Genomic DNA, 9273 nt, shown 5'->3' with positions numbered 1-9273 from the left:
CCCAACTTATTTTGGGAAGCTTGGGAAAGTCTACCTGAAACGTTTGACCCAAGTTTAACAATTTAAAGGCAATGCTACCAAATACTAATTGAGTGTATGTAAACTTCTGACCGATTGGGAATGTGATGAAAGAAATAAAAGCTGAAATAAATCATTCTCTCTACTATTATTCTGACATTTCACATTCTTAAAATAAAGTGGTGATCCTAACTGACCTAAGACAGGGCATTTTTACTAGGATTAAATGTCAGGGATTCTTAAAAACTGAGTTTAAATGTATTTGGCTAAGGTGTATGTAAACTTCCGACTTCAACTGTATCATACTTTGACTAAAATGATGACTAAAATCGATGTGCAACATCATGGGTAAGCTCTGTCCATCTTCTTTCATCTCGAAAAGTGGATTTCTACTGGTGTGGGTGTTTAAAGCTGAACAGGAGGCCTGTTATTTATGAATTCGAATAAATATTTCTTCAAATGTGTTTATTGTCCTCAGTACTGTGATGTCAGTATTTGTAATAATCAACTATATGTCTAAAACCTTGTTCTATTTTTAAACGGTGTTCTATCAACCTTAGGTGAAATGCATGCAGACCAGGGCCTAGAGTAAAAGGGATGTCCATCTACCAGCGTTTGTTTTTGTTTTCAGAGAAAATGATGAAACCGTAAAGGAAACATAGGGATGGGGTTGTTTGTGAGGGGACTTGCATGGACTGCATTTGATGAACAGGGAGGTGTGTTTACTGCGTTGCCGGATGGATATCTCCAGAGTACAGTTAGAGAGAGAGTGTGTCCCCTGTTCCCTGATTAGTAATTAACAGACTGGTTGATTATTAACGGAGTCGAGCCTAATTGTGCAACCTTATGTTTTCTTTTGTTTGGCAAACAAGATGATTCTCTTGAGACCAGCACACCAGGGCTTTGTCTGCTCTTGACAGAAGTCACGCATCAGTAATGAAGAGAGCTGGGGCCAGGTTCAAACTGTGTCTTCTCCCTGGGTCTCTATCATGAAAAAATGGCCACTAACATCAACTTCAGAAAAAACAGATATGGTTTGAAACATTATTCATTTTATTGACCTTTTACAGTTTATTTTTATAGAATCAAAGAACATTGACAAATGTAGTACAGAAATTACTGACGTTTAATAGAAATGTCTAACTGTCACTCAGCAAAGGGGAGTCAAATAGGGGTGTCAAATACCATTTCTGTTACTGCAGAGATTAGGACGGCCAAAAATCTGTGAAAAAAACAGGGGTGTCAAATACCATTTCTGTTACTGCAGAGATTAGGACGGCCAAAAATCTGTGAAAAAAACCTAAATTAACAGAAAGTTACTTTGATTTTACACGTGTGAAATCAATCTGCAGGCCGTAAATGTTTGACACCCCTAAAATAACATAAGATAACCATAACAAAACTGGGTCATAAACACCTGAAATATATGATACCTTTTGATCCTCTCATTTACATCCTCTCATTTACAGATTACAGAAAATTGACTCAATAAACCAAATTCAGTATTACACATGGCCCGCCTTTACCTTACAGGTGTGCATGGGAGTTTTTTTCCCTTTACATCATTAGACTTGTCCATATTAAATATAAATACCTTTTTAGAATATCCAAACAGGCCATAATATTTCATAACCACCACAAAATCCTTATCCCTTAATCCATACACAAGTGGACACAGACATCGAGGGGCAAGAATAAAAATAATATAGTCAATATACCTAACCTGAATAAACACATTAAAATTGATCTTCATTATAGCCGATTCTATCATAGGACACCAGAACTGAATCAAACAAAGGAGTAACTGGAAGCCATGGAGAATAACTGTCCTCAGGCCCTTATTGGTGGACTTCTTACTGTCTGATGAGGCAGCTCGGGCAGCCACCATGATCTTCACATAGGTGAAAGCTATGACTACGGACATGACCAGGAAGTTGAACTGACACAGAGCCGAGGTGAGGTGGCCCTGCCAGGAGAACACAATCATCTGCTCGAAACTGCAGACTAGAGGAGAGGTGTAGAAGCTCAGAGGTACAGCCGAGAAGAGGATGGAGATCACAATGATCCATTCAACAGAGCTGAGAGCCTGGATAAGTAGGATGCAGCGCATGGCCCTCACCGGGGTGGAGAGTTCACTGTGGTGCAGGGGCATGCAGATTGCTATATAGCGCTCCAGGCTCATGGCTGTCAGTGTCAGCGGTGTGGCAACGGTCAGGTTTTCTAAGATCACAATCAGAAATATACATAGCCCGCCTGGCATTGGTACCTGGGAGTAGCTCATCAGCAGCAATACATCAGTCAGAGCCAGAAACATACTGTCACAAACCAGTGTGTGAGCAAAGAATATGTATCGTGTGTTGGTGAAGAAGGCCTCTTTTTTAAAGAAGGTCACGATCATGAGGGAGTTGATGCAGAGGAAGATGCCAATAAACACTTGGACTATCACCACTTTGTCATTCAGAGGTCTTTGGTATTGTACAGTCGGAAGAACAAGACTGCCCTCACTGCCCTGGCTTGTATTCGGCATTGTATTTCCTGTTTAGAAAGAGGATAAAAATGTAAAGCAATGTCAATCACAATGTAACCATATCAGGAAAGTTGTCAACACAAACATTAAAAAAAGCCATATAGTAATTTGTCAGTACCAACATTGACCATCATAAGACAGAAATCTTTTGACTAGACCTTAAAGAACGTCAGCAGAATCTGAAATAAACGTGAGAAGGTAGTTTTACTGTAATCCTTTAATAACAATTACTCAGCAATAACTTTTGTAAAATAACTATAACCTATTATGGTATCAATATGTTTGTCTCTAAAAGGTTCATTGATGTTGAACACAACCCTTACCCAGTCTCCTCCTCCTGTTCCTAGCTAGGACAACAGCACTGAGTGCCAAACCTTTATTGTAAAAATCCACACTGGCCCGAGTTCTCCAGGGATGTGGGTTGAAGTTAAGTCATCTAGCAACTATTGTGTTGATAAACAAGAGCTATGGTAACACCTTTTTCCGGTAGTTGTAAACAGTCATATATCAAGTTTCATGAGCAATAAACACTGCTTTTGTCAGAGAAAATGTTGTCATGTTGTCTGGAATACAAAAACAAAATCTAAGATGGACTGTAATATGATGTTTATTAAAATCATTTTATGGTATTTACTGTGTTTTAAAGGCAGCTCACCTTCAACTGTCTTATGATCATTTTAAACACAGTATTGCTTGATTGACACATGATAGCTGTGTGAACCAGCAGGATTTAGAATCGGTTGATCTCCCTGTTAATCTGTGGCAAGTGTAGTTCCTGACAGTGCCATGACAAAGTAGATGTAGTGTGTACTACTCAGGTGTCACGCCCTGACCTGAGAGAGCCGTTTTTCTCTGTTTAGTTAGGTCAGGGTGTGATATGGCGTGGGCATTATATGTATTTATATTTCTATATTTTAGCCAGGTATGGTTTCCAATCAGAGGCAGCTGTCTATCGTTGTCTCTGATTGGGAACCATACTTAGGCAGCCTTTTCCCACCTGTGTTTTGTGGGTAGTTATTTTCTGTTTTGTTATTCAGTGACCTGACAGAACTGTTGGCTTTCGTTTTGTTTCTTTGTTCTAGTGTTTCATTGTTTAATAAATTTATAATGAACACTTACCATGCTGTGCTTTGGTCCCCTATCTACGACGGCCGTAACATCAGGTGTGTGCTTGAATTACTAATGATCTACTGTAGGTGCATCTACAGGCACACAGCAGCCATGATCAACATAAGTTCCAGTATTGACATACACGTGTGCAACCCTTACAAAAAAATACATGACAAATTTGCAGTTTCACATGTGAAAATTGTATTTTCACAAGTGAAATAGCTGTTTTCACATGTTGATCTTAAATTTCACACGGAAACCATATTTTCACATGTAATACATTGAGTCCACCTGTTAACACCACATTTTCACGTGAGGATAATAACATATTTTCACCTCACATGTGAATTGCTGTTTCACATGTGGAACATTTTCACGTGTGAAAATCTCACTTTCACATGTGGAATTGCTACATTCATTTTTGTAAGCATAAATTAATGATATGTACCCATTGATTCTGTAAGAGTATAAAGTATAAAAGCCTCATGAGCTTAGTTTAACTGTCGTACCCCATCAAAACCCAAAATATAAGCTTGTTTTACGCCAAAGTAAATGTAGACAACCACTGTATAGCCTAAAAACATTGTTAAACAAAAATGTTTTAATCATAGATGATCAGTCCTTGCATCCATATTGTAGTCTATGGATTTGAATGTGGTTGCATTTCTCCAGCCCCTTCCCTCAGCTTTTTACTGAAACTGTTGTAGGGAAAACACTTTGTTCATGTTTAAATTAAGGGTTGCCGCTTTAAACACCTTTAAATGGAGTAATAGTGTTATTTTCTGGTGCAATACTTTTGTAAGTGAGTTACTTTTGTGAGTGAGTTACTTTTGTGCCATTAATATAAAGCACAACTTCAGAAGAATAACATTCTTAATATTGCTAACAAAAATAATGAAATCTAAAACAAAATATAAATCCGATAGCAAAGCTAAATATTGCAAGGAAATCGTTTTTTAATGACGTCCGTGATTTTTTTTTTATGCAATTAAATAAAACGTGTCCCTCTTTCCTGCAATTTTTCCCTATCTTTGGTTATGTTACCCTGGCCTTTGCTTTTGCTGCCTTTTTTCCAGTTGCAGGTCTTGCCACATTCATTCCAGCCACATAACAACCTGCATCCATCCCACTGCTGGTTTTCCTCTGAAGCTAAGCAGGATCAGTTCTGGTCAGTCCCTGGATGGGATACCAGATGTAGCTGGACATGGAGAAAAATAAACATGTCAAATATATATGTATAATCACATCAGGGAAAAATGTGAATATTACAAAAATTCACATTTGCTTTTTGGTGAAGAACCACATCTGAAAAATGTTGGGCCTGCCTTGTTAAGTAATCAATAAAAAAGTATCAATATGAAAAATGAACACACCTCAATTGATTAAAGAATGAGGAAATTATATGCTTCGTAAAATTGTAGTACAATAGACATGAAAACATTCCAACAGTTACACCACTGGTTCGTGTTTGTGTGATACTCTTCACTTATTACACAGTTGTGCCGCTTACCGGGAAGCAGGTTAATAAAGACATGTTAGTGTAACCCCTTCCACTGTAGAGGCCTGTTGGGGTTACTGGCCTAAAGATCAAATCAAGTGCACTTTATCAGATGCCACTACAGTAAATAATTGATTTCCTTGCTAGGTTTCTTTGGACGACCTGGGGTGCTTTATTATTCTCCTGATCAATTTCAATCTTTGAAATTACATATGTGGTTTATGTTATGACATTTTGTTTCTGAAATTAGAAGACAATGCACATAATTATTGATGCTGTAGGCCTAAACACATACACAAGCACATGTAACAGAGTTGTGCAAATTTACCAAGACATTAACACAGTACATAATTGTCTAAGGTCTTGGCAAAGATAAGTGCATTTCAATACCACAAGATCACATGATAATAATAAATAATACCAACACCCTGTTACATGCTGTAGAAAATCATTTTTTATATATCTAAATCTGAAACAGTAAAGCCACTATTTGTGAGTGCATGATGCAATTTAAAGTTATTTCTCTGTAATCAGCAATTTAAATATCAACACATTTTGGGAAATTCTCTTATTCAACCCACAAAGTACATAATATCTCAATGTAAAAAAAACTATTTTCATCCCTTAGGCCATAGACAAGTGGGTTTTATTCTGGTCCCGTGATGTCTATGTAATCAAAGTACCTTACATCAATAAATAATCTCAAATGAATCTGCAAGACAGCAGCCTCTATGAATAATACATCTGACTCCAAAAGTCAACTAATCATGATCTTCAGTTCAGAATGCAATTAAATGAGTCAGCTGTTTGCTAGGGATGGGGAAAAAGTGTGACACCCTATGGCTCCCGAGGACTAGAGTTGCCCATCCCTGCCTTAGACCCACTCCAATTTGCATACCACCCCAACAGATCCATAGACGACACAATCTCAATTGCACTCTACACTGCCCTCATCCACCTAGATAAAAGGAATACCTATGAGAGAATGCTGTTCATTGACTACAGCTCAGCGTTCAACACAATTGTCTCCGCTATGCTCGTCACCAAGCTTGGGACCCTGGGACTGAACATCTCCCTCTGCAACTGGATCCTGGACTTTCTGACGGGCTGACCCCATGGGGTGAGGGTAGGCAACATCACCTCTGCCACACTGACCCTCAACACAGGGGCCCCACAGGGGTGTGTGCTTAGTCCTCTCCTGTACGCACTACTTCAACACCATCATCAAGTTTGCTGATGACAGGTCTGTGGTAGGCCTGATCACTGGTGGGGGGACAGCAAGAAACAAAGTGAAAACTGGTTAGATTTTTTTTTCTCCAAATGTATTACAAATAAAAAACTGAAATACTTTATTTACATAAGTATTCAGACTCTTTGCTATAAGACTCGAAACTGAGCTCATGTGCCTCCTGTTTCCATTGATCAACCTTGAGAAGTTTCTACAAATTGTTTGGAGTCCACCTGTGGTAAATTCAATTGATTGGACATGATATGGAAAGGCACACACCTGTCTATATAAGGTCCCACAGTCGACATTGCATGTCAGAGCAAAAACCATGCCATGAGGTCGAAGGAATTGTCCGAAGAGCTCTGAGACAGGATTGTGTCGAGGCACAGATCTGGGTAAGGGTAGCAAAACATTTCTGCAGCATTGAAGGTCCCCAAGAACACAGGGGCCTCCATTATTCTTAAAGTGTGATTTATGGTTAATGAGAAAAGTGCTAACTATAGCTATTATTCTATAAAATGTACTATAGTCATTCTCAATATGCTTTAAATGTATAGGCTATTCAAACGTGCTGTTATGTTTCGTGCTGTTCTCAGGAACTAATGTAGTTTGATGATAATTGGGAAGACGGCCCAGTGAGTAAGAGAACCCCAAGAGTTTGTCACAATAATTGCTGAGTGAATTTGAGAATCAGCAGAGTTGAGAATCAGCTCATACTTTGTTACTGTAATCTTTCAAGTCGGTCTATAGCTCCTCACTGCAGGTTTTCACAGGTCTGTTTAGATGTATCTACTGGCACAGAGCAGTCAAGATTTATGTTATTGATACAGTTAATCTAACACATTCACAGAATCATTTTTTTGTTGTTGCAACTTTGCTTGGGAGGAGGAAGTCAAGTTTTATTTCTCTCAATCACGTCATTTTTGAAATTACACACATGGTTAATGTTGTTTAAGACATTTAAAAAAAAAATCTAATTAGAAGACACTTTGCAATGCATATAATTAACCTAAACAGATTTAAGCAAATGTAACACAGCTGTTCATTCAAATACAGTATACCTTAAGATTAACACAATATATAATTGTCTGAGGTCTTTGAAAACCAGAGGACAATTCAATACCACAAAATCATGTGATAAATAATAGCAATACCAATGGCCTTGCCTGTTAAGCAAGTGTTATGTTTTCATATGACCAGCAATTCAGTTATAAACAAGTATTGGGGAAATGTTCTTATTCAACCCAAAAAATACAGTGCAAGGAAAAACTTTTCATCTCTTATGCCATAGACAAGTGGACTCAGACATCGCGGGGCCAGAATAAAAACAATGTAATCAAAGAATCTCACATTATTGTACAATTTCAAATGAATTGACAGGATGAGAGCCTCCATGAACAGGCACCACAGCTGGATAAGACACAGGAACAACTGGATAGCGTGGAGAATCACCGTTTAATGACCTTTAGAGGAAGATTTCTTACTATCTGATGAGGCATCTTTGGCCACTGCAATTATTCTAACGTAGGTGAACACAATGGTGATAGACATGACCAGAAAGTAGAACTGACCTATAACTGATCTAAGGTATCGCTGCCAGTTGTGTGAAATAAACATATCTGCTGAACACAGCTTATACTACACGTAAAGCCCAGAGGGACTGAGGCAAAGAAGATGGAGACAATTATGATGGGCTGCATGGTGCTGATACTGTGGATTAAGAAGATGCAGTGAATGGCTCTGCGTACAGAGCTCTCCGTGGCGCAGAGGCATGCAGATGGCCACATAGCGCTCCAGGCTCATGGCTGTCAGTGTAAACGAGGTGGCAAAGGTCAACTCACTCAGCAACAAACAGAAGACAACACACACAGCAGCTGTGAAAGTAAGTCAGGAGGGGCAAGTTATTAGTCATGATTAGGTACAGACAGTTAGACAGCAGTGTGTGAGCAAAGAAAATGTAACGTGTGTTTGAACGAAAGGTTTCCTTTTTGAAGAAGGTGAAGATGAGCAGGCAGATGATGTAAATGAAGATTGCATTCATCAGCTGGACTATTACGATCCTGTCAATAACCTGTTGCAGAGAGGAGCTGCTACTACCATCTGCAGCTGTTGTATTGTTGTCAGCCATATCACACAATGAAATAGCCAATAACAAGAAGTTATGTTCAGTAGGCATGTTACAAAAAATGACATTGAAACATGAAATCATGTTAACTTTCTCGCAATAGATAACATATTTAAATATATTTAAAAGCTTAGATACAATCAAAAACCTTTGTTCCAGTAGAAAAAAAAGCATAAGCACATTTCCAATCAGGATATAGGTTTAAATATGGCAGGTTGCCTTAGAAAGGAAGCAGCACAGTACAAAGTGATATTCTCTCAGTCTCCTCTTGAGCCCTCAGGCAAAGATCAACTGAGTGCTCTGCATGAAGTATTTATCGAGAATTTTTCAAAGGAATATTGTCATGAATCTTCAGATACACCTCATTCCTATGTTTAGACTAACCATAGAGGGAAAGGGAAGGGAAAGGGGGATACCTAGTCAGTTGTACAACTTAATGCCTTCAACTGAAATGTGTCTTCCGCATTTAACCCAACCCCTCTGAATCAGAGAGGTGCAGGGGTCTGCCTTAATCGACATCCACGTCTTTGGCGCCCGGGGAACAGGGGCAGAATGACAGATTTTTACCTTGTCAGCTTGGGGACTCGATCCAGCAACCTTTCGGTTCCTGGCTCAACACTCTTGTTGTGTAGCAGTACGAGTGCAGTTGTACTGTAGATAGCAGTAAAGTGTGGGTTGACTCATAACCCGCAGTCCCCGCAATTATATCCACGGGTCAGGCGGGTTTAGGGTCATGAAATATTGTGTGGATGAAGGGTGGGTGGCTG

At 39.0% G+C, this 9273-nt stretch overlaps 2 pseudogenes; both read right to left on the bottom strand.

Annotated features, from left to right (window-relative positions):
- Nucleotides 1-1183: 1183 nt before the first annotated feature.
- Nucleotides 1184-2521, bottom strand: LOC106581088 (odorant receptor 131-2 pseudogene; annotated as a pseudogene).
- Nucleotides 2522-7620: 5099 nt separating this feature from the next.
- LOC106581077 (odorant receptor 131-2-like) lies at nucleotides 7621-8352 on the bottom strand (annotated as a pseudogene).
- Between the last annotated feature and the right edge of the window lie 921 nt (nucleotides 8353-9273).

This window comes from Salmo salar, chromosome 20, assembly GCF_965601325.2.
Source record: "Salmo salar chromosome 20, fSalSal1, whole genome shotgun sequence".
Taxonomy (NCBI): domain Eukaryota; kingdom Metazoa; phylum Chordata; class Actinopteri; order Salmoniformes; family Salmonidae; genus Salmo; species Salmo salar.
The sequence above is the reverse complement of the archived record's forward strand: the minus strand, read 5'-3'. Positions and strand labels throughout refer to the sequence as shown.